Source organism: Vidua macroura, chromosome 6 (genome assembly GCF_024509145.1).
Source record: "Vidua macroura isolate BioBank_ID:100142 chromosome 6, ASM2450914v1, whole genome shotgun sequence".
NCBI lineage: Eukaryota > Metazoa > Chordata > Aves > Passeriformes > Viduidae > Vidua > Vidua macroura.
Genome location: NC_071576.1, coordinates 12,892,890 through 12,919,392, shown reverse-complemented (window position 1 = coordinate 12,919,392; position 26,503 = coordinate 12,892,890). Strand labels below are relative to the sequence as shown.

General features: G+C 37.7%; 1 long non-coding RNA gene across 2 annotated transcripts; it reads right to left on the bottom strand.

Moving 5' to 3' along the window:
* Positions 1 to 592: 592 nt before the first annotated feature.
* Positions 593 to 26,297, bottom strand: LOC128809107 (uncharacterized). 2 transcript variants are annotated; one of them, XR_008437613.1, is made up of 6 exons: positions 26,219 to 26,297; positions 21,977 to 22,063; positions 19,075 to 19,475; positions 5,406 to 5,526; positions 3,139 to 3,267; positions 593 to 1,094 (listed from the first exon to the last, which is right to left on the bottom strand). It is a non-coding gene; the product is annotated as an uncharacterized LOC128809107 (long non-coding RNA). The 2 variants fall into 2 exon arrangements; XR_008437614.1 differs by lacking the exon at positions 3,139 to 3,267.
* Between the last annotated feature and the right edge of the window lie 206 nt (positions 26,298 to 26,503).

Genomic DNA, 26,503 nt, shown 5'->3' with positions numbered 1-26,503 from the left:
TAATCATAACTAAAGTTTTTCAGTCACTCAGTATTAGTGATGCTGAAGTGAATTAACTAAAAGGCTTTCATGCTTCTTGATCTTATATCCCATGCCTGAAACCCTCATTCATCCAAATTTTTCTTGCTCACATAAGTTGTCCTATTGAAGTCAATGTATCTCAGCATGTAAGTGGGGTTTGAAGAGAGGCCTTTGGCATATAAAAGTGGGAAACAACGTTGGTTCTCATGATTCTTGCATAGAAACTGGTAGGTTTACATTCTTTTCAACATCTCTAATGCATAATCATCTAAAATGATTTTAGATCCTTGAAATTGCTACAAGATGGTTATAAATTCTTTGTGTGGACAACTTTTCCATTTGGTGGTAAAACTGGAAGGCCTTATCACTCTTTTATAACTCTCTATATAATTTTTATGAAGGCAAACATAAGGCATCAAAGACTGCAGGCTAAAAACTCCTCTGTGATCCAAACCAAGTGGCAAAATTAAGTCCTGAGAAAGTTAAGAAACACATCTGGTTTATGGTCTGTTTAGGCGACTTGGCCTGAGAACATAGCACAGGAGTAGATTGATGCAGAATAAGGCTCAAATTTAATAATCAAGCTTGGTTACTGAATACAGCTATAAAGATGGGTAAAATGAAAAGTTTGTATTACATGTCTCCACTCATCACGTAACAAAAGAACATGAAATAAGGGGACGTTTTGAGACGAAAAGAATGGTCTGTGCTGAAAAGGCATCAGAAGTAAACAATATGGAATAAGACTTTAATGCAACAATAACCAAGGAAGGATGTGGTGTCCATTGCCTGGTAATGGGAAAGGGACCTTAGGCCCAAGCAGCTGTCACTCTGTACATGTGCTTCTTTTTATGCAAGTGATAGAAGATCACAAAATCCTTTGTTACTTGGCTTCCAGGAAAGGGCTCTGCCAGCATATTACCATTGTAGAATCTCTTTTCTCCACCCTTCTTCCTCAATCCACCCCTCTTCCCTCTGGGTAGTCATCTTCTTGGCTGGCCAGCAGAGTAGGTTTGGTAATTCTCTATTCTTCTTGTCCTTCTCTGATCAGAAGTCCTGCAATACAGTCCATCCTAAATGACATACAGTAGAAGGGAAAATTTAATTGAAAAATTACAAACTGTGCTACTTCAATAATTATTATTATATACATTCTTTGGCTATTACATCTTCTGTGAGTCACAGGACTGAAAATCCAAGAAGCATCAATAACCCTGGGATCCTCAAAAGTTCTTTCTTTCAAAGAAACTTGAATTACGAGAGCTGGGATATGGAGATTCCCTGATTGAGGGGAAAATCCTGAAAGTGATATAACCCCGGGGAAATTTCCCACAATAACTGATGACAACTCCAGCAGGGAAGATTTAATGCAGTTTTATTCCATGGTTGGGCTTTCTGAATTGTCCTGTGCAAAAAGTGTGGCCTGAAGATTTGTCTTTCTAGACATCCATCCTAGGTGTGTGCATGATTACCCAGCTCAGGGCCTGACTGTCCTGCTTTGACATGCTAACCTGCCAGCATCCCTCCAGAACTGCCTGTCCCAGCTGGCCAGCCTCGTGCAAGGTCTGTGGGCATACTGACCTTCCAAGCATCTTTCCCTATGAACTACTAGGTAACGTAATCAAGGAATATCCCCTTACTAGTGTGCTCCTTTCACTCTAACTGCTGTTGCACTTGGTGAAACACAAGCACTCTGCAGTCCAGGCTGCTCAGAACTAAGTCCTCTTTATCATATGTAATGGCTTGGAAAAATGTTTTAGATGTTATTGCTCAGTATTCCTTCTAAATAAGTGCCATGGTATTTTTCTGCGATTTTTGGGTTTTGGTTTGTTGTTGTTGTTGTTGTTGTTGTTGTTGTTGTTGTTGTTTCTTATGAACACATTACAATATTTTCTTTTACTAACTTTCTTTCTTAATATATTTCAAGAGTACATGGACTCAGTTTCTGTTTCTCTTTTGTTGGTTTTTTGAAGACTTCAAATAGATGCCTATGTACAAGAGGAACAAAACTCTGATGAGATCAGTCTGTATGGAAAAAGCCTCATGCATTACAGTGATTAATGCCTAAATTTTCTATACAATAACAAATATAATCAGCACCCTGATTAAAAAAACGGTCAGATAAAGGGCGCATCCACAAGGAGGGAAGGGCAGAATATATTGGTTAATTGGTTCACAAATGTTTCCTGACCTCTGAAAAACAGAAGTATTCTCCATGTTCAGGGGCCTCTACAGTTAACACAAGGAACATACTATGAAAACAAATGGTATGGTCATGTTCCTTTTCCATGTTCTGAGGTATAAATTATGGTTAATGGTTGAATGTGCCAGATGAAAAAAAAATATAAAACTGTTATAAAAAGAGAATGAGATTTTTTCTCATGTTAAATTTTGTATTCTTAAATATAGATTCTTAAGGAAATAACTAATTATATCTGTTTATCTAAGGCTGATGCTTCGGGTTTTAGAACATGTACATTAGAATAAAATGTATACACATAACTAATTTCAGATAAAACTGTAACAGAGCTCTTCTAGTGATTCAGAGAAAACAAATGAATGAGGGTTAGCAGCACTGTCAAAGATTTCAAGAAAAGAAATAGAATGCATGCTCTGCCTTAGTCTTCCTGTGTAACTTTTGACGAGTCATTGAATGTCAAGTTTCCCAGCTGTAACATGGGGGCAATACCATTGCCATTTTCACGTGGGTGGTTAGAGGATGGACAGGTTGAGATAATGTCCTGCCTCTGAACGGGACCTACAGAACCAGTTGCACCTTCAGCAGTTTGTCCTCCTGCTCAGCAGAAAAGGAGAGGCAATGATCCTGGAGATGAGTGGTTGCACAAGAGACATAAAAGTAAGGTAATTAAAAATCATTGGGTAGAACAGTGATGAGTAATTGCATTCTCCTTACTTAAAAAATAACTCCCTGAAGCTTCAATTGGATCTAGGATTCTTTCCTTTCATTAGAGGACAGCAGGTGTTGGGCTACATTGCTGTGCATTGTTAATGAGTTGCCATGTTTCTTCTTAAACATTGGCAAAGTGATTCCCTTTAGTACGTAAAACACTTTGTGGCCCTCTGAGGTGAAATATATAGATGAAAAATCAGCCATACCTGAAAAGGCCTGATTTCATAGGAAGGTTTCCATGGAAGGGAGCAGCAGGACCTGGTTTCTTGTGGGAGGTCTCAAGCCCAGCAGTGCCACCACACTGATCACCTCCCAGGGACTGCCCTGATTATTTCCTTGGTTGAACAGAAATCACATGGATTTGTCAGCACCCAAATCTGTGAGTTTCGCTCAGGTAGAACAGTTGCTTTTGCCTTCAGATCAATAAGGTCTTTCCACAATTTGTTCTACCAACACTGTCCTATAAGAGGTAAGCTCTTGAGAGGGTGCATAGAAAATCATCTGGAGAGAAATCAGGAACGAATGCTTGAATCCATTTCAGCCATTTATAAAGGAACCCCGTATCTAAAAAGTGAGCATTTTCAGGACCCTCACAAGCTCTGTGTCTCTCTTAGAAATCTCCAGGCATATGGGGAATCCTTTAATTCTTCTATAAGCAGTTACTGGTTTTATTCTGAACTTATTCTAGAGGTTATGCTGTATCTCAACACACAGATCTATGAATGAAATACTCTGCTTATCTTTAGGGCACAAACTGACATGAAGCAAATTCACAGCTTATTGAATAAGAGAAACTGAGCAAAAAGAGCAGGACTGCCAACCAAACAAGGAGCTCTTTCAGCTGACTACTACCATGAAATAGTTGGGTGGGAAGACAGCACTGTGGAAAATATTTTAAAAATTGTTTCTTCTTAGAAAGAAATGAAAGCTATGGTTTCCCTCTGGAGAATGAATAAGTCTTCTTGCATAACCAAGGATTGCTCTTCGGGGTTTGATTTTTTTCCAGCAGAGAATCTGCTTCGGACAAACCTTGCTGCATGCCATAATTTCAATTTCCTTTAAATTATTTTCCCTTTTAAAAAATGATCATATAAACATGTAAAGTCACTTCACCCCTCTGTTGAGGTTATGGTGATTTGCATAGTAGTTATGGTTGTTAAAAGAGGATGGACTGAAAACAGGTTCTTCATTTTTACATTAAACATGAATCATAAATTAGGAAAATCAGAGCATAAAGAAAAAATAAAGAAGTCCTGGAACACCTGTAGTCTTCAAAAATTAGATTTCTTATTAGTCTATTTAGTCTCTAGTTTCTAAACTCACTTGCCAGCATAACACCTGAATGTTTCATGAGAACTAATCTATCTCACATTGCTTTCTCAAGCTTTGGCCATTATGGGAGAAAGGGAGCTGGTATATACATGTATGTAAGGAAACAAGTTCCAGAAAATCTGTGCAAGTAAAAGAGGAGGTATCAGAATTTGTGATGATCCCTCATTCCCAAGTGTTTATACTGCAGGCTTGGAGTAAAATTCTCACAACACAAGAAAAGACATTAACTTCCACATAATCTTATATACTCACATGACTTAAGGTGGTCATACACCAGTAGAGAGTTCTAGAAGTGAATAAGCATTAAATAAGACAGGGTGGTACCTCCACTTAAATTTTCCATATGATTTTCTTTTTTAAGGAGGTCAAGAGAATTATAATTGGACTCAAAAGAGAGTGAATACCAAAAAACAGAAGAGTATTATGAGATTTGAGTTTTAAACACCAGAACGCCAGATTGTGAGCTTAGTTATAGCAGAGTATATCTGAAGTAAATCCATTGACATAAAAGCAAAACTGCAGTCACTGAAGTCAGTTACTCTGGATTTAGAATGCCATGACTGAGATTAGAATTTGGCCCATGCTGCTTAAATAAGGTAAATATATATGAATGAAAACAGAAATCAAGGCAGTAGAATGCAGAAAAACTGAGGTGATAAATAGAATGGAAGAGTTTACAGATGAGAGAATTACTTAGTCTTAGAAGAATAATAAAGATGATTAAGAGGTGACGTATTTAAACTAGCTGAAGATTATTATAAAATTAAGCTTGATGATCTATTTGAGTTTGTTGAAGATACCAGAACTTGAGGATTTAGGTTTAAGTAAAGTGGGAATATATATAAGAAGAATTTAAGGAAGTACTATTTTACAGAGACTGATAAAAAGATGGAAGGTACTTCATATTCAAATGTTAGAGACGTGCTGCATTAATATTTAAGCAAATGCAGTAAGACTATCTGGAACCTAATGCAGTTAAGTGGTAACAGTCAGTTTTCTACTTGCAAAAAACCAATCATTTTTACAGAGAGCTAATTTCCACTGATTTTTTCTTCACCCGAATAACTAGATCAAATCAAAGATATAGAGCTTACAGCTGCTCAGGTTTTTGGAGCAGTGTCAGTTTCCACAAGGTACAGACCTGGTCCTGTGTTTTGCTTTCATTAGCAAGACTGGGAGATTCTCTCCAACTCCGGGAGCTTGGCTGCATGCACTGTCAGGGTGGCATGAGGAAGCTTACACTTCTGCTGTCCACACATAACCTGTTTGGTGGGTAATTAAAGGATTTTAAACTCCAACACAGTCAATCTGGCACCTTTCAACAATTCAAACTGACAGAAGCAGAGGACAAAAAAGAAAAAGCACATTTAATTCTTGTTGAAGCAGAAAAAAAAATTATGTGGAAAAGATAAATAAGACCTATGAACAGTGTATCATTGTTTCTTTTGTATCTCTGAATCACTACTGAAAAAGACAAAGCTCAGCCTAAAGCCCTACCTCCAAACATCTCCATATATAATCTTCTGCCTTCCCCAATTCGTGCAGCTCTGCTATAATTCTGCTTAAGTACATTTTTCATGACGGTAAATGACAACTTTTAATTTAATCAGTGCTGTGCATGCCTTCAAGTCAAAAGGTAAATCTGGAAAAGATAAAATAGGGAAATAACCCAGCAGTTTACTTCCATAGTCCCACTTTACATTTGGTCCTGCTCCCTTACTTTCCCAACTCTACCAGCCTTACAAATGGGATTAATCAAGAGAAAGTTTCAAGTCACTTTAAAGAATGCAATAGGAGAGAGTGCTAATACTTTATCATTTTCTCTTATATCAGATTATAATATAAGACTCACAGGAAATATTATGTCAGGCATATGTAAAATCTCAACCCAGTTCAGTTCCTTAAGGATCACCTTTTAACTCAGATTGCAGGGCTCCAAAATTGCTATGCAAATGTGCCTTACACAACAGGTTGGAAAAGTCTTGTCAAGAGGGCTTCATAAAGGGCTGTTTTTGGTAAGGAAACATGCAATTCTGATGGAAGGTTTGAGGTTGAATTTCCCCAGGACATAAACGCTCTAGACTCACCAGCAATTGCTCACCAGCAATTACTCTAACTCCTTTAAGCTATCACCACTCCCAGATCAGTTTGAAAAATTGCAGCAAACCTGTCATTCACAGAGAAGGGAAGGGCTGAAAAGAGTACTGCTCCATGAATCCAAGCTTCATGAAGGGGGGATTTGCAAGGTGGGCAGAAAAACTGAGGAGAGAGATAGGATTTTAAATTATCTGCCATTATTTTCTCCTTTGTGAATCTATGTTACTTCCTACTGTCTTTTGTCCCATTTGGTATTGGCTCCATCCTATTTCATTTAAGCAATTAACTGGTTGTCAGAAGCAGTGTCACTCTAGATTTCTCACATAACTGATGAAAAAAGCTGACTGTCTTCATAGGGAAATTCAACTTTTGTTCAGTTGGGAGGTAAACTGCCTTTTACACCTGCACTTGTCTTTCCCCTGAGCACACAGGAAGATTACATTGGCTGTGCTTCTAAATCTCTTACATTTCTAGTTAGACCCTTAGTGTGAGATGGCTGAGTCCAGTCCTGAGACACCTGGGTCTTTTCAAAAGATGTACAGTGCAGGTTGGTGAACTTGACTACTTGAACTTGACACTGAGAGTTATGTGAAAAATACCTTGCTAAGTACTTTTGTGAATCTTTCCCAGGGTCATAGAAGTTATTAGTTGAATTCATTCCACTCATAACTTAGGTGATTATGCTAGCCACTGTAACACCTTTCTCTTTTTTAAGGGTTTTTTTCTTTGAAGAAAGAAGATCGTTGGGGTTACGTGGGAAGGCTGGCTTGGTGTCCTCACCCTTGAATGTTTTTTTCCCTGAATAAATCCATTGACAATTTCAACCACATGCAAAATCATAAAACAGTAAAGTTTCAATGTGCTTATGAAAATCAGTAGGTAGAGCAAATTAAAATGATGCCTCTAGTGAAGAGAAAAATTTTAAAAAATAGTTCTTTTCAACTCTGTTTGACAAAGGTCAACAGGCTAATCAATGACAGAGTGTGATGATTTTGCTCAATAGATATATAAAAAAAGCAAGGGTTGTAGGAGAACCTTCTACCATTTGCCAAGGAAGGGGAAGTTTGCACGACAAAGGATTTTTATTCACCTATATATTAAAATTCAGACTGAACTACTTCTATTACTTATGAAAGAATTTATTTTTTTCAGTATGAGTATTGTAGGCATGATTGTTTCTCACATAATTTCTTTTTTCACTAGAATTTACTAGGTAAATATAGGAGAAAACAGTAATTGCCTGAATAAAAATAATATTTTTTAAAATTTTGTTTACTTGAGATTATTTTTGGATTTACACTTAATTATAAGGCCGCAAATACATATTTCTTTTTGCACAGCTCCTCTTCTGTATGCACAAGTTAAAAATGGAAAAATCTATTTCTTTGTAAACTGCAGTTGGGAAGACAGCAAAAACAGTTTTAGGGGCATACTTAATGGATCAAAAATGTTATTACCTCTTGAGGCAAAATGCAGAACTAGTACAAACTCATTTGGCCAATTCACACTTGTTTGATATATTTCAAAAGCATTATTTTATGCTGGATCAGCTATCATTTCTCTTCCTGCAGCCGTCATCAGGCCAGGATAAACACTGCAGTGTATACTCTGATTAATTTGACATAAATACCGTCAAATTCTCACACCTGAGACAGATCATGTTTTGTACAGAAGATGATCCAGGTGTGTACATATCTGGTATTAATGAGCACAGAAACAAGGTTTAAACTAGGTCTTCCCTCTCAGTGTAAGTAAGAAATGGTAGCCAAGTATAAATTCCTGATTATAGTTCTCCTCTGATGATGGCCAGCTTTCCATATTCAGTCCAAGTACATGAGCATTTTAGCAATATATCCATATGATTCTCACTTTCCATTGCGCTATCCCAAATATTGCACTGAGCCTGCTTTACTCCCAGATGATTATACATAATGGGCAATGTCTGGATGGAAGTGTGCTGCAGGGATTGTGAGCAAATGAGCTGTCTCAAACTTACAATGTGGGACTGCTCTACCGTTAACAGAATCTTCTGACATTATTTCAAGCAGTGAGATTATTAAGTGTCATATGGCTAAATAGGATGGGTCATTCAATGGAAATATCAGCAAACTCAGTCATATAAAAACGTAGTACCAAATGCTCTGTGTGACATTAGCCCATATCCCCCATAAATCTATAGATCTCATTTATTATATAAATATATATTATATCATTTTATGTGTGGCATGGTAAAACAATGCCAACTCTGTGCATAACTGCCTTTTCCTGCAGTGGGGAAGTCTCCATGTTTGGGCACTTGTCTCAATTCAAGACAAGAAGGCGTTTAATAAGGCAAATAAAAAGGGGACTGTATAGTTTAAAGGATAAATGGTTACTACCCAACTGGCAAGACATAGATCTCAAGGATATTCACATCATACAGCTGATCATGAAGATTAGCCCACCTGTTTATGCCTGATTAAATGGCCTCAAATATATATATATATATATAAATGTATAAAGTAAATAATTTTACAAAAGGCAGAAAATACAATAATCCTAAAATATCAAAACTGATACCTAACCTCTTTTCCCTGGGCTTCAAAGAGGCAGCTCCAGATCTTGGTAAAGCCTGATCTATTTACAATATAAGCATTGTGCTTGAGGGGATGGGAACAAAATGTAGTCCCTGATAATGCTCCCTGGAATATCCACCTACCCCACCTGGAGTACTGCATCCAGCTATGGGGCCCCCAGCATAGAAAACACATGGGCCTGTTGGAGAGAGTCCAGAGGAGGCCACCAAAATGATTAGAGAGCTGGAGTACCTTTTCCATGAGTAAAGGTTGAGAGAATTGGCATTCTTGAGCCTTGGGAAAAGAGAAGGCTTTGAGGTGGCCTAATGGTGGGCTTCTAGTGCCTGAACAGAACCTAAAAGAAATATGGAGAAAAAATATTTACAAGGGAATGTAGCGACAGAACAAGGAGGAATAGCTTCAAATTGAAGGAGAATAGGTTTACTTAAGATATTAAGAAGAAATTCTTTACTGTGAGGGTGGTGAGATACTTATTGTTCGGATATGTTGTGGATGCCCCATCCCTGGCAGTGTTCAGTGCCAGGCTGGATGGTGCTGTGAGCAACCTGGTCTAGTGACAGGTGTCCTAGCCCATGGCAGGGGGGTTGGAATTAAGTGTTATTTAAGGTCCTTTCCAACCTAAACCATTCTATGACTCCAATATTCCATCATTAATGTTACCCAGCTGGAACATGTTGGATAACACCAACTAGACAAAGTGGTGTCTTCATCTCAGTAAAAGTCATCTCTTTCACCCTGTTCACTCAGTAAAAGACCAAGAAAAGCAGAGAAGACCAAGACAAAGAGAAATAGTATCTTGTGGACAAAATACTGGACTATAACTCAGAGATACTCAAATTACTCTGGGCACTATCACCAGCCTGCTGTGTGAATCTGTTTTTCCAAATTTAGCTTCCTGTGCCATACCCATCTTTTCCCATTTGTTTGTATTTCTAGTGCAATGTAGCTTACACATGCAGCTAAAATCAATAACAACAGTGGCATAGGATAGTGTAAAATCAGAATTGTGTACAGGAGGAAAGAAAATGTCCTGTGATGGTCTGCTCTACAGTGAGAAAGTATTCCATGAAATTAAACTCATTAGGTATTTGGAAGGCTGGAAAGAAGATAATGCTAATGTCAAAAAGTGTTGATGCAAACAGTTTGATAAGATTATTTTTATCTGGAGCAAAACGGTTAATTCCTGTTTGCTCAGCCCCATCTGTAAACAACTGTTGATGTGAAATGCACTGGGGAATTGAAAGCACTGAGTCCTTTAACCCATTCAGGAGGTTCTACCATTAAAAGGATGTAACAGAGCTGGATCTTATTTGCCAGTATTGCTTTGGAAACGGAGATGAAAGAAAGGATGCCTTTGTGTTGAAGGGAAAGAATTATTCCTACAATTCAGGCAGTTCAGTTCCAGCCTAGTTCACCAATTCCCATCTGACCTTGTGCACATTTAAGCTCAGCCTCTCAGTGTGGGAGCCAAAGTTCCCCTATGGAAGGTGCTGAGGACAGAGGTGTATTATGGGTCCAGAGAGGGCTTGACTCATGCAGAGAGACTTTACTTTAAACATCACGGTCTGAATGACCTGAGGGTTTTCAAACAGCATCAAATCTCAGTACAGAAACTGAAAGGATGTACCAAGGAAAGATCTCTTCAATAGTTGCTTTTTCCCTATGCTTTCCTATGCTTTCATTACTGCCCCTGCCAGAGACAGGATACTTGAAAGGTTGTTCTTCTGCTGAGGAATGGTTGCTCTTCTGTTACAGCTATGTTTTGATATAGATGATTCAGTGCAGGTCTCAGATTCAGATCTCTGCAGGTCTCGGTTTTTCCCGTCCACCTTTTTTGTCTGTCTTCTCTAATTTGGCTGTAAGTTTGAATCCCAGCCCCACTGATTTATGGGAGTTTTGCCATTAGTTTTACTGAGCAAAGATTTGCTCTTACATTCTTTGAGCCTAGGACTGTCTTTTATTATATGTGTGCCATGTCTAGCTCACTGGGGTGCTGAAGTCAGTTGGGACTGCCAGATGCTACTGTAATTCGAATAAATGCTAGTATACATGGAGGAAGGAGAGAGATTGTATAGGTTTGCTTTCAACCGTTATATAAAAATCCTCTCAAACTTAAAGGACTTCATGATATTACATTAAAACCAGCTATTTTATTATTTTTTGCAGGATCTCCAGCATTTTTCATGTGCAGACTGATGGCTAACAGCTCTTCATGGTATTTACAGGAAAAATGCATAGTGCTAAATAATCGCCACATGCCGTGGGAGTAACTTCTGTTTTTAATAAAACCAATCTGGTCTGGATCAATGATAAGGGGGCATAATTTCTTCAAATGGGAAGCCAGCTCTTTGAAAGGAATCTAACAGTCTACATTGCTCTCAGATCAGGGTCTGCAGGGTAAGCAGAAATCAGGGCCTGACTGTTTTTATGAAAAAAGAGTCCCTGTCTGATGAGAAATTCTGGCAAAGAGATTTTACTGGGAGAAAGAAGTTTTGGCGAACAAAATAAAGTGGTCTGGAGCATGTGGGGCTAATTGCTGCTCTCTGTTCCTTTAGGTCTACAGGCACTCATTCAAGAATGAATTTACTGGACAGTAAGCTCTTGCATTAGTGCTCCCTTTTTTTCAGGGAATGAATCCTCCTTGTTGCAAGTCAGGGAGCAATAACTGAGCAGGATTGCTGCCCACACCATAATTGCCTTTAGCACTGTCAACCCTTATATCATACATTATCACCTCTATTCCCTGCTGGCAGTCCCTCTCTCCACTTTGCATGTGTGTGGGTGGCCCAACACAGTTGACTCAAGCATCACTGATATCCAGGGTGGTTTGCTTGCACAGAGCAGTCCATCATACTTTAAGGACCAAGTAGCAGGACTAATGACTCTTTGTCTTCTCCCCTCTGCTACATCTCTATCTTGCTGCTGGATCTGTTCTTACAGTCTCTCCCTTACTGTTCCTGCAGACACAATGCCGGTAGTCTCCACCCTGCATTTGTGACACCATGACACAATCAATCTAATCTTACTGTCCATTGTTTCTGTAATTAATGCATTGGCACGTGACAAATTGCTAAACAGAGGAAAAACAGTGACTTGTCTTTGGATGGTATGGATCCCAAACAGAAACTGCAGGGAGGAGAAGAAAAAGATGGCAGGTGTCCAAGCAGACCAATTGTTGTCACTGGACTCAAGGATGGCATTCCAAAAGGAGATCATTTTTAGCAGCTGTCCAGCCAGATACACTTGCTGCAAACAAAGTGGTTTGCTACTCACTTTTCCAAATATAATAAGTGAACCAAAGCCCATGGATTATCCTCAGTCTTATTATGAACAATAAGAATAAAGGTATACACATAGTGCCTTTATCCCACTGATTTTATGTGTTCTATAAGCTTTAAGCATTCTTCTCTTATAACTGGAGTAGACAATGATTTGCACAAGGTCATAACATAAATCATAAATTAACTGAAGGTTTCCAGATTTCAGTTTTGCATTCATACCAGTAAATCTCAGTTGTATCTCTGGTAGGAGACAAGACAGGACAGGCACCTACTTACTACCTGATTTCATTTTGTGTAAAATGCAAGTGGACAGAAAGTTAGAATACAAAACCACCCAATTTTGCTTTAATCATATGACTGCTTTAGGCCAGGGTTTGGGATTTTTTTTCAGCTCTAAATCTATGTGCTGCAAATACTTCCTTAGCTGTGCATTATTGCATGTTTCAAGCAGTAAACTCTCTAAAATGATACAAGATTTTTTTCATTTTCTGCTCTGGATGTGACCACCAGAAAGATGAAAATTTCCATGGTGTTGGAAAAGCAGGCAAACAAGTCATACAGCCAACCAAAATAATTACTTTTTGGCAAAGTGCTTAGTGGAAAATTTCCCATTGTCATTGTACAAACAATGCACGTTCTCCCATGAAACAGTGTCAGAGTGTTTCTCATAAACATATGCACCATTTCCTCTTCAGAAAGGTCAAGTAAAATAGCATCAAGAGGAGCATTTAGAAGCAACCCACCTGTTATTGCCAGCCAATAGCTACTCAGAGAAATGATGCTAGTGTATCTTGGGGAAAGACAACTGGGTCTCTGTCTGCAGTGGATTTTTATGGTGTAAAAGAAGAACACACTGGTTGAAATTCACAATCCATTGCTTTAAACTAGCTTTGTGAGGCACAATAAAGTCACTAAAGATAAATCATTGAGGTTTGTATTAGATGCTTCAATGGAAGTATTGAAAAGAGATGTGCTAGTGTATCAATGGAAGCTTTTGAGCCTTTCTATGAGATCCTTCCATTTAGGGGATTCACTTTTGAAACAGAAATTATTGCAATCAGCAGATATCTTCTAAAAAAGGATAGTGCAGCTCAGCCAAAGGTTATGTGTTAGAAGCAAAAATGGATGGATGAAATTCTTCAGTCCATTTTATATAGGATAATAGACACTATTGTCATAACGATCCCTTGGACTTTATTAACCACAAATCTATACCACACCTTACAGCATGTGATCCGTGCATCTCTGATCATCTATAAATGATATCTACAGATATGGGAAAGAATATGGAAAAAAATCGAGCTCATTTTCACTCTACAGCATGATTTCTAAAGGAGAGGGGCACATCACCAGAAGAATATATTTATGGGTCTACCAATAACAGAAGGTTATCTACTGGGAACCTGCAAATAATCATTCCCAGATAAACAAAACTTTGGTCTTTCAGTCAGTTGTGACCTTAACATTAAAATCAATTAAACAAAACAAACAAACAAAAAAACAATCAAAACAAAACAAAAATTACAAAAGTATCTTCCAGGAAAATGAGTCCCTGGGCTTTGATTCCAATTTTCAGTCTCCCTTCACTATTCTGAACCACCAATGTGAGAATCCTATGTATATGTATATGTACATGTACATGTAAATGTATATGTATTTTTGTACATATGTATATAAATTTGTTGAAGAAGATACCCTTTAGAAATCTGTAGTCAAAGACATCAAATGGTTCAGAGGAGAACTATGTCAGGGTAGGTACAGAAGAAACAGCACTGAAAGGTTTCTGAGTGACAATAATGCATATGACAAATGGAAAGGGCCACTGAAATCTGAAGTCTTACAGAAGAGAAGTTTAATATGCAGGTCATCAGGGAGAGGAGGAAGAATTGGACAACTTGAAGGGCAAATCATGCTAGAATTCTGTGCAAGCCACTGAGCACAAATGACAAATACACCCAGAGACAATACCCATGCGCACAAATACACTGTATAATCCCAGACACTGTAAGAAACATGTAAACATTCGAGCTTGCATTTGCATACATTCTGAAAATGCTAGAGGACGTTTTTGCAAGCTATTATTTAATTTATTCACAAGGTCGATTTGGAAACAGTGTTCAAATGTTTTGGAAATACGTCAAGAACATCGTTTTATTTCATGGTATTGTGGTAGCATCTCATTATAGTAGTCTAATATGAATGCAGCACAATGAAAAAGCTATTGTGATTGTATTGTACTAGGCTAAATAGATAGAATGTTATTACAGTACTGTAAAAGGAAAGATTTATAGGTTAGCATTTGCATTTATGAGTAAGAACAGCACAAGCAGCCACATACTTGGCTATTTGGACTCCCAAGGAAACGAAACCTTTTGTTATATTCAGAGTTATCAGACATTTGAGCAGTGAATGACCCTGCTACTGCTGGAAAAAAACAGCAGCAAGGGAGAATAGGTGTGTTGACTCTGCTTCTGGAACAGTTTCTGCTGCCATGCTCCCCAGAGGTTTAACCCCCTTTCAACAAGAACATCAGGGTACCAGACAGAATAGGATCCAATTGCACATCAAACCAGCCTTTTTTTAATTTCTTTAGGATGGACAATTAAGGGGCATAATTTTAATTTCTACAGAAATGCTTCCAGCAGGGAAACAAAACTACCTTGTATGAGCTGAGGAATGTCTTTGCCTTCTCCAGGATATTTTCCACTGCTATTAGAGGCAGAGGCGATAGAGGAGAGCTGAGGGGATTTCTCTGTTTCCTTGCTAAAAACATTTTGCCAGCTATGAGGGTATTTCAGTAGGGCATCCCTTCATCCCCTTTTCTCCCTTGCTGAGTTTCAATTGATGAGATCTATTTAAAGGAGAAAATCCCTGTTTGCTTTCAACTTAGGTGAATAAATATGATCTGGAGAGGAAAGAATCCTGAAAGCCAAGTCCTTGGTGTTGTAATCACCACAGTTGCGCTGACTAGAATGGAACTACACTGATTTGTATCGGCTAAGGCTCTGGCCCAATACCATGAACATATCTTTGCAAGCCACTAAACATCTCTCCGTGCTGTATTTTGAAAGAATAGATACTTTAGTAGTAACTGCTTCCAACTGGAAATCTAACACAATAATGAGAAATCTTAAAAACAGAAAATAGTACTCAGCTGTGGAATAAGGGCTTGATGGAAAGCCTATGGAAACAAATGGGAATGATATCATGGCTTCACACAGGTTTTGGGTGGTTCCTAAAAATGAACATTAAAAAGTGTCTGAAGGAACCGGGTGCTTCATTCTCAGTAAATACTGCTGTAAAATGAGATGCTAATTTCTTAGACCCTATTGAAAAATCACAAATAATCTCAAAATTGCGAAAGACTTTCGCATATAAGTGAATTATGGATATCTATTTTTACTGTGGAATTTCCAATTATTCTGGACAGATTCTGGGTGCTTTCAAGAATCACATCCTCCTGTTCACTTTAACAATACATGCATTGATTGATTGTCAGTATGGAAGAATGGCTTTTCAGTCTTAATTTATGGGGCAGGTATCTATGTTTAACAAGAGATACCAGCTTGTGCACTGCTGGATGTTTGCTGCCAGGCGCTGAATGTCTTCATTATTGTTAAAAGTACTCCACATCCTGCTAAAGCTGGTCAGCAAGGCAGGAGGACAGTGCTTGTTCAGAAATAAAATCTGCAAAGGAATCAATGATAAAATAATAACTTTATATATATATATATATATATATATATAAAAGAAAAATTTAGAAGGTTTGTCCCATGAAATCTTTTTTTTTTTTTTTTTTGTAAAAATCAGAACAGAGTTTTTAGGAAGCTTACTAAAAGCTTTATCCAACCTATTGATTTAAGTAAATCATTGGATGTTATGAAAAGTATATGTAGTAAATAAATGGTTGGAAAAGTACAGAGGCAGAGAGATAATTATTGCTTAAAACAGCAACATAAAAAGCTTTATATACCTGAGAAAGGCCTTTTCCCGTCTCCAAAAATCTATTTATATAAATATAAATCTTTCATATGCTATGTCCTGTGGGATCAGGAGTTCTCTGATTTTAGCAGAATTGCAATATAAATAAGAAGATAAGTTAATGTAGGGGAAGAGTTCCTATTAGAGAGTTAGAAAATAATGTTACTGATCCGCCTCTGTTTATAAGTAACTACTGCTCAGAAACAGAAATTAATTCCAAGTAATATTTTAAGCAAATTTTTTGAGATATTTATGAGATATTTATTATTTTAAAATATTTAAGACCAATTCAGTCATGTCAAAATTATTAAAAAAGTAGTACTTGGAGTTTTATCATCACATAATAAATCTTTATAGGTAGACTCAAACAAAATAAACTTCTGATTTTGCTACCCCTATATTATTCTTGTTAAGTCTTGTTGTTGTTGACTACCGAATTACAGATTTTTCAAGGCTGCTGATGAAGTTTAAGCCAATGAACTATTAGGTGTTAATTTTGCCAGAGAATTTCCATCCATTTTCTACCCACAGAACTACCAGAGTGGGTTCTTCCCAAAGCCCAGTTGCTTTCAGCTAAAACATATTTGGAAAACATGTTGAGTTGTAGGGACCTCATGGCAGAAGTTGCCATACTGTCACTAGGTGCTTACTCCCAGAAGAATAATCCATGCTCCAGATTACAAGTGAAAAGATCCATGATCTTAAAAAAAAAGAAAAAAAAAAAGAAAAAAAAAGCACAATTCTTAGTTCAGAAAGCAGCAGAAAACTAGAAACTGCACTGGCTGTTGCTTGGTACCATCTAGTTGTCTGTGGCTCTTTCCTCAGCATCTCAAATTTTTGTCTCATTTTCTGGTTATTCTCTTTGACCATGCATAGAAACTAATCAGACAATTTTAGCTCTACAAATCACCTGCTAAGGTCAGGAAGGTAATTTTTTACCTAGTAGGTGTGTGAACATAAGATATTTATATGCAATCTTACTTAGAAAATGTAGAAAAAAGTCCACTGACTTATTTCTTAAAAGAAGAGGACACATGCTTAAAGTAAGATATCTAGTTAAATGTCTTGATGAATCAGTACTTTTATGTCAATGCAGAAAATAATAATCAACCTCTCTATTTCATACTATCATCTCCCAGATGAATTCAACTTCTAGAAACTTATTACAATTGCCAAGACATTTTTGATTCTTCTCAGTGGGCCACATCTTCAAAGAGCAATCATGATAAACATTTGCAAATAGAAATATTTGTTAAAGCCAATGTTCATCCCAAAGGGATCTCTCCTTGTGAGTGTACCGATGGATTTTTGCCTTTTACAGGAAGGTAAAATAGGAAGTCGTTTATTGTTCAATACCGGGCCTGTGACAGACTTCTAACTGGAGAATTGGAGACCATAAAACACCAAATGATTATATCTTTCAGTCCCCCTCTTATGCCTGAAAGGAAATTATTTGATTCATTAAGCATTCCGCAGGTTAAAAACAAATTATCTCCATTTGTATTTATTTGCAAATCTAAAGAGCTATCGAGCTCACAAACCTCTTCTGGCCTATTAAAACCATCCAGCACCAATTTTAAGAGTGCTTGGGAGGCAGCTTGCAAACAAGTAGCACCCAAAACCATGGACAGACTTTCTGAGAGCTCCATCTACAACACATTGAGTTTATTTTGGGACACAAACAGGAACCAAGCCCTTTTGAAAATCTGTGCTTCATTAGGAATTCTGATTATTATTAAAAATCTGGCACTCACTGAAGGTGCTGAGTACTTGAAAACTCAGTGCTTGGTTCTCTTGAATTTCCTGTTGGAGAGTTGTTGATAAGTCAGGCAAGGCTTTTGAGTTAGAAATATGTTTAACCAAATTTTGAGATACATATCCAGGTACCAGATTACCTTCTTAAAATATGTATAAATCACCACTGCAGGAAAAATAGGGTGACATTGTTGTGTGATGACATAATTACACCTCATGCACTCAGTGGCTTCCTAGAGCTACAGAAATAAAAATGTGTGCAATTTCTTATGAAGATCTGAAAAGAAAATATTTTTAGTCCATTTCTTAATAATTATAATATTCTTAAAACAGACAAAAACTTATGGCTATTTCTAGTGATTAAAATGCTGACATTCATTGCTGACATGTCATAGTGGTAGAATTTGGAGAAACAAAGACTCAAATTTAAGGGCCTTACACTTTAAAGCTACCAATGCAAAGGGCTGCTCCAAAATCCAAAGGCAGTTAAAACAACGGCCTCCTAGGTCTGGGAGAAATTACTTACATTGGATAAAGCAGTTCAGTACTGAGCATTTGGCTTTGTTTTTCCCCTCTGGGCCACACCATTGTTCTGTCATTTTGAACAAAAGAAAAATATTTTAAAAGGATAATATTTCTAGGTCTTACAGACTTGCCTTCTCTCCTTAGCTCTTTACAGGAAAAGGAACTATGAGATAAATTGCCCTGTGAAATAGGAGAAATTCTAATGGGTAAAATATTAGACACTTCTGGGCTTTTGGATAATCTTCAAACATTCAAATATTGAATGTCTCGAATTTTAAGAGGCATTAGGGCAATGCCCTTAACAAGATGACTTAACTTTTGGTCAGCCCCGAAGTGGTCAAGAAGTTGGACTAAATGATCCTTTTAGGTCCTTTCCAACTGGAACTATTCTATTCTACTTCGTTCTATCAAGTGATGATCCTCTATGGGGACAAATGAGGCCTATGGGAAACATAAAAAATACTTAACTTTCTGAAAGGTTACAAAAAATTACCAAGTCTTTAGGGAGGACACCACTGGGATTCACCAGGAAGAATATGCAAGAACGTTATATATAAAAATACAGATAAATCAATGTGTAATGTAAGAAAAATACCTTTTAAAAGAACGAGAGGCAGTGTTTCACATTTATTCCTTGGGTAGTTGGCAACATCCTGTCTGTGTTGTAAATCTGTGGAACATCTGGGTCTGATCTGAGGCTGCTATTCCACCAAATGTGTTAAAAAAGTTGTCTCTTCTCAGGTGCAGCAATGTGGACACCGGCTGCATAATGACCCTTCAACCTTTTGTCCCAGATGTTGCTGGTGGCAAAGGCTCTGGTTCTTCTTCCTTAGGATGACTTATGATTGCTTGTTTCCTTCTTCTGCCTTAGGTGGAAGCTAAAAGTATCAGGGCTTTTGAGGGAGACCCGCAGTGCACTTCCTCCTGCTGGTGGCTTTTTGGTGGATGAAAGCTCCAGGGACAGTCCTGGTCTGGCACAGCTGCAGAAAGGTGTCCCTGGAAGGTGAGAATAAGTCTGTCTCTCTGGAGCACCCTTTGTTCCATCCCCTCAGAGCAGATAACTCCCATCTGCAGCTAATGCAGGGTAACAGGGAGGTAAGACTGCCATATACAATGATCTCTGTTTCATTTCATCTGAATCATCCCACTGAAAAATTAGTCTTGCACCCACCAACGCCCTTAAAGGGATATGCTCTTTTTAATGTATGAGATGAAGAACAGGAGGAAGATAAGAGATGAAAGAGAAGAACTCTGATAACTGTGAAATCTAGAAGCTATAGTGAGCTCAATTAATTAGAATCTTCTCTTGTTTAAAAAAAAATGGTCTCTCTGTGCACATATTTAAAAGCTGGTAATAAAATATCACTACTGCACCACTATGGAGTCTCTTTGAGATGCTCAATGAAATACTTGAATTACAAAGTAACAATTTCTATTGTTAGGAGTTGCTGCTATTCTCTTTTTATTGATGTCATAAAGTAGGTATTTATGAGATGAGGTTATTAAGATCAATAGTATAAATGGAACACCTAATTCTCTCTTTTTCAGACCAACACAAAGCATTCCTTGGGTGGAATATGTGAGAATAAAAGGTGACTGGATACTGTCAGTTAACCCTAATCCAAATGCAAAGAGCTCACCCTATTAACAATGAGTCATTTTTTTTACGTGTTTCTTAGATCTAAAACTATCTTGTCCCTAAGTAGCCTTTTTATGAAATGTACAGATTTGAATTCATTGCAGGATTGGATTTGCCACTTTACAACTAACACTGAAACTCTATTTTTGTCTTTTTTTAAATATGAAAGACAAGACATAGCATTTTCTTTTAAAATCCATTTAGTAGTGTGTTTTTAATAAATATGATCCTTCTTTGTGAAAAATGTCCTTTCATGAAGAACAAAAGTCTCAGATTTTAACACTGATACCACGCCTTCTATCTACTAAATAATGAACTGCAAAGACACTATGGAATCGACTGAGTTAAATCTGTGTACTAATGAAGACTTTAAAATTTCATTGCTCAGACCAAGTTGAAAAAGATTGTGTTTTTGAGCCAAATGTAGTCACTAAACTCTCTCAACTGTTTCTGTGATCTGCCTCTTGTTTCCATTACCCATTTTCACAGCAACATCATCAATCACTACTAATTTAAGCTCATGATTAAATAATATCAGCTTAGTTTAGGGGTCATCAGTCAGTGAAGTATTTGCCAACAGATGATCACGTTGTTGTTCTTAATAACCCTGCTCATAGAACTCCATTCTACAAGCACTTGATAATATCAATAAGATTTACACATAGAGGCAGAGTTTGAAAAGTTCACCAGTCATGAGATGCTACAGAAGACAGAGAGTGCTCTCCATTGAAATGAAAAAAAATTTTGCAGAAGACTTTTTCTCAGATTTATGTTAAACAAAATACTTGAGAAATTTGGATAACTTCAGCAACAGAAACAAAAAAACCTCAAACACTTTTATGAAATAATCAAAGCATAATATCATTCTAGTCTTGCTCACTACCCAAAAATAATAGTATGTTTTAATTTAAAAGATGCACTTTTCAAAAATGCACATCAAAAATTGCCATAATACTTTAAAACCTAAAAAAGCACACAAAAAATCTTCAACAGCTTATTTTACAGAGATTAACTTCCCTTATCTTAATTGTTAAGTTTTCAGTAGTGTACAAAGAGTTAATTGAAACAGCAAACTGAGATGTGAGCTCTTCCCATGGGAACTGTTGAATGAGAAAAAGGTCTATGTGGCTACATACAAAAAAAATATATCCATCTAAGTGATTGTAACCAGACACAACAAATTTGCTATGAAAGTTAAAATACATAATCTGATGCATCCCAACACTAACAGTAGTAATTGACTGGTAAAATATTTTCCATGCTACTTATACATCTTTGAGGATTGTGAAAGCAGAGAAAAGCTGTCTCTGGATTTTGCACCATCAGCTACTGCCTGTCAGCCTGCATGGTGGCAGGGAAGGGTGTACAAAGCAGTGCTGGTGAAGCTCAGCTCTGTGGTGTGTCCCCAGATGCAGCCCCCCACTTGCATGGGGCTCTGCTCAGCCCTCTTCTCTGTCCTGAGCATGTTCCTCCTGCACCTGCAACCAGGGGGTGTGAAACCTTTACAGGGCTAATACAAAGCTCACATCTGTGTCATGCTGAAATGTATTTGAGGAGGAAAAGACCCCTGCTTGTCTGCTAGGCTGTCTATTCCCCACACTGTATTCAAAGCCTCTTTACTGTTGTGCCACAAAGGTTGAATCAGAGAGAGCAGGGAACAAAAAGCTTCTAGATGGCAAATCTGAGTAACAACGTGAAAGCTACATACTGTGCAATGCCATTATATGACTTCAAATCTTTTGTTCTAAAGAACATTATATACCTATTATATGCTTAAATAGAGGCATTGCTATAGTATAATTAAAATGTTTGTGATCACAGAAATAAAAGGAACAGTTAAAAAGCAAAACTGTATTACCTCTGTAGGACTGCTGAACTTTGGCTGTAGGCACAGAAAGAAAAGCCATCAGCATGAGGCAAGGAGTGTACAGGCCTTTGGCTCCATCTGAAAAAACAAGTTAATAGGTATAAGGGCAATTCTCTGTTAGTGTGTAGTTGTAGAAAACCACTTTCTCTTAGCTTGGCAAGCATGGTTACTTAAGCAGTGTTTTCATACCTGAAATGCTCCTGTGGGCATGCTTCAGGGCACTGGCTTTAGTGGGAGCTGTGCAACTCTACAGTAATATTTGTTAACCTGTACAACGTAATACTTGCTGTAGTTTCTTCTGTAGTGAAAAATACTGTACATTTGGTCAAAAGAAAAACAAAAGGTACAACTGCCAAAATACTTCAAATGTTAGTTCGAGACCTAGGGCTCTTCAATGTATTCCTTCTTTTACAGGAAAGCTGACACTAATTTCCATTTAGGAAAAAAAAATTATTTTCTACAGGGGAATGTATAAGTAAGCACTTGCAATCAGCTTTATTCATAGCATTGCAGATAAATTGTTGCAAACACCATACACTTTCATGCTTTGTTTAGCTTAAGAATTCTAGAGAAGTCCATAAGTGAGACTGTTGCCACAATTGGGAATCCTTAGTTTAGCTGACAAAGATCTAGCTAAAGTGTTCTACGGATGTAGAATTAAATGAGGACTTTGTCCTTCTTTTCTAGTCAGATCCCTGAAGATGCTAGATTATCTTCTATAATGTGTTTTGCCACAGTCTCTAGAGAGGACCACCTCCTTAAAAGGACAGCATAGTAATCTAATAAAAACCCAATCTATGGAGATCCATTACTGTGCAACTGAGAAAACCAAACCAAACAAGATACTAATACAAAAACCTCAGAATTCCTTGGTGCATTTTATGTACTACAGCATTTACAAATGACCACATGGATCGTGTAATATCATCTACTGTGCAGAGTTTCTTTTATAGCTCCCCATGGACTGAAATGTTTAGACACAACAGAGTTGAGCAGAGGGGCCAGTTGTAGATTTAACCGGGAATTCTTATGGTTTTATGGGCTTGTATGTCAGCCATATCATTGCTTTAAAAATTGCTTTTGTATTTAATAGTAGAGGAGCTTGACCCGAACATAGTAACAACACATGTATCCCTTTAACTGAGCCCTGTGAAGGATTGCAGACTGAAATGTTGAGAGATACTAGCCCTGTGAGTTAAGATGTCATTAGCTGCCCAGGAAGGGTAACTTTGTCAATTGTCATTAACACATTTATTACGCTGGTACTTTAAAGATCAGAAGTGTTAACCTGGAAATGGCATTCTGATTTAAATCTCTTTAACATTTTGAAGGATTGGTCATTTCTTTATACCTCTCCGTTCTTTGAGGAGAGTCCTCCCTTTGTTCAGCATCTGTAAATTGCTTGTATGTGGATCTCACTTAAGAAAGAAGGAAAAGATCCTGAGTTACTCAGATCTGTCATAAAACTGTCACTTTGGATTATTGCTTAAATGTTGGCTGCAGGCTGAAAACTGTATGTCCATGCAGCACTCGCCAGTTCAGGTGGGGTTTATAAAAGAGAAATTGTTGCTCTGCAGGGAGATACCTGTTGACCTTATTCATTTGTAAAACTGGTTACATATTTTGGCACCCGCCTATGCAGTCCGACACTGACAAAGCTTTTGACAAGATGAAGTAGATATACTGTATCTATATAAGGTTCTCAGAAACTGCAGGTTCAGAGCAAACCTTATTAACTGCACCTAAGCTGGTTCTGTGTCAACCAGCAACTCTTTGCAGAAAAGCCTTCAGATCTTCTGCCCTTTGACCTGTAACAAGACACAAAGCTGGGCTGCAGGTGATATAGGACTCTCAATTAGTCGTTCCAGCTTTACATGCATTCTTCTGTTTTGTGATTCAGATATCTTTTACCAGGCTACAGGTTGTGTGGGACAGAAGTTGGAAAACTAGGGGCTTATCTTGAGAGATGTTTAGCAGCTTCAGTTCCTATGAATGCCAATGTCCAGAATAATGAAGGATTCATCCATGCAGCTTACTGGACTGGGTTTTGTATGACTCTCTGCATTTTGCTATATAGTCAAGGATTAACTTCTAAATAATGGCAAACTGAAATTAACAATATACATACATTTGCCTACACAACTTAGCTTTTTTAATTAATATGGCTTATATTCACATTTAATTGTATTTAATCTGACGGTATTTTTCTACAGTTAGCACAGGAGTTTCATCATACCAGGAAATTCAGTGAGCAAAACTGCAAAAGACAAGGATTAAATGGTCTAAAATGTATGCATTTTATGTTCATTGCGTAGTCATTATCATTTTGGAGGATCTTGTTTAGAATAGAAAAAATATTGATTTTCACCAAAATCTTTGCACAGATTCCTCATAGTAAGACTCCAGCACATATTTGAAGAAAAGAATGAAAATCATGTCAGAGATTTTATTATTACCACAATTTTTCAGCTAGAGCAACAGTTGTTTTACCTGATTTCCTGGGTAAGGTACAAAAGGGCCCTAAGAGGGAAATATAATAGCAGGTGATGAAGGTCGGCACTCATTGGCCTGAAGCTGAATTGAGTTGTGGTTTATCTCCAGGAGCATATTTGAGGAAACTGCATTGGAAAATACTGAATTTCTGAATACTGAGATTCTCAGCATTTTCTAACATCAGTCAGCCCAATAGAAGTTGCATCTCAAAAACCCTATGGTATGTCTGGCTCACATTTGCAGTGTTTGAGCAATTACTCCAGCATCTAGGACACATTACACCTGCTGCAGAAGCAGTTCACAGCCAGGCTGTGGACATGCTATGGATCTAGTGAGCCATCCCTGCTGCTGACTAATGCTAATATCAGGGATGTCAAGAAGAGGAATAAACTTGGAGATGAAATGGTAATAAGGATCGCTGGGATTTTGTTGTGAAAGCAGACATTGCCAGTGTCTTTAAAAAGATTTAAGGTAATCTGTTGCAGCAGTTAATTTCTCACTGTTTTTTGTGCACAACTAAAGTCCCCACTGCAACACAGAACTGTCTCATGGTGTATTTATTTGATATCCTAAAACCGTTCCACCATGGTTGCCCTCCTCGCCATATCACCATGGGTTCCCTTTTCAGGTGTGGTATATTGCTGCCTCACATCACCCCTTTCCTTCGATGCTCCCTTTCTTGGAAGAAATTACACAGGTTCAAGCTGTTGGCTTGTCTAGGGATTTCTGCTAGGACAGTCACAGAAAAAGACACTTCCCTAGCTTAGCATAACCTCTGAGCTTCCCTCTGTACCTCCAGACAACCCATATTTTCTATTGTACCTCCCAACCCTACTGTGAAACAGCAAGACACTTGGATTTTTCCCCTGATTACATACAAGCTTTGCAATATAACCGCTGTATTGCAGGCTGGGATTTCATGTATTGTAATCAAGTATGATCAATTCACTGCAGGTGCTATGGCAGGCAGAGGACATGCAGTCCCTGGTTTCTAAGTGCTCCAAACCTAACCTTTAAATGTTGTTACCAAGAGGGGTGATTGGCAGTGCCTTCTGTACTGCAAGGAGATAATTGTGGTGCAATGGTATAATCAAGTGAGACTCATTCTGTATTTTTGCTATCGTGGAAAAAAATCTGATAAGAGCCATATGGGGTAAAAGACTAGGGTTACAAAATACAATTACAGGGTTGTTTTATCCAAGCATAGGTGTGACTGAGACAAGTGAACTTTTCTACAATATATGTATGCAGGCAAAGAATCTGAAAGACTGTGGACTCTATTTCTAACTCAGCTTCCTGTGACCACTGAAGAACAGAAGAATTTTCAATGAGGAATTAATGTTATGAAGAGGTTTAATATCATATAGCTCATGGCACACGAAAGATCCTTAGCTCTTAGCTCATGATAATCCGGATAGAATTTAACCTTCAAAACTTAAAAGGTGAGTCCGCATTACTTTTAAGACAAGAAAAAAGATCTATCTAATGCTGTCATTCAGGTCCAATTCAAAGTTCTTAAAGTTAACAGGTCTCTTTCCCTTGCCTTCAGTAGGCTTTGGATCAGATCCTGACAGTCACAACTCCAAATGGTGTGATATGTAAAAGTGCCTTTTTTTAAGTGCTCCTTGCAATCAGATAAAACTCTTTCCTAAACAGCATCATTCAATATACAGATTGTAGCAGGTAATTGTAATTGTAAATTACTGTAGCAAGCTTAGAATCAACTATTTAAGTACTTACCTGGCAAAACTGCAAAAGCTGACTTTTTTTCTTCTTACTTTTCAATACATTTTTCATGGCTCCCTAACTCAGATATTGCAGTGGCAATTAGGACTGAATCTTGGCATAGACATAGCCTCCAAGCAAATATTTGTCATTTCAAAATCATGGTTCAGTTGAGTAAAACTTGGCAAACTGTTCTAAAACTGTGTATGCAGCAGCTCTATTTGCAAGTATCAATGCACTAGATATGCACATTGGCAAAACACACTCCCATACATGTGTGTACTAACATACAAAATACAC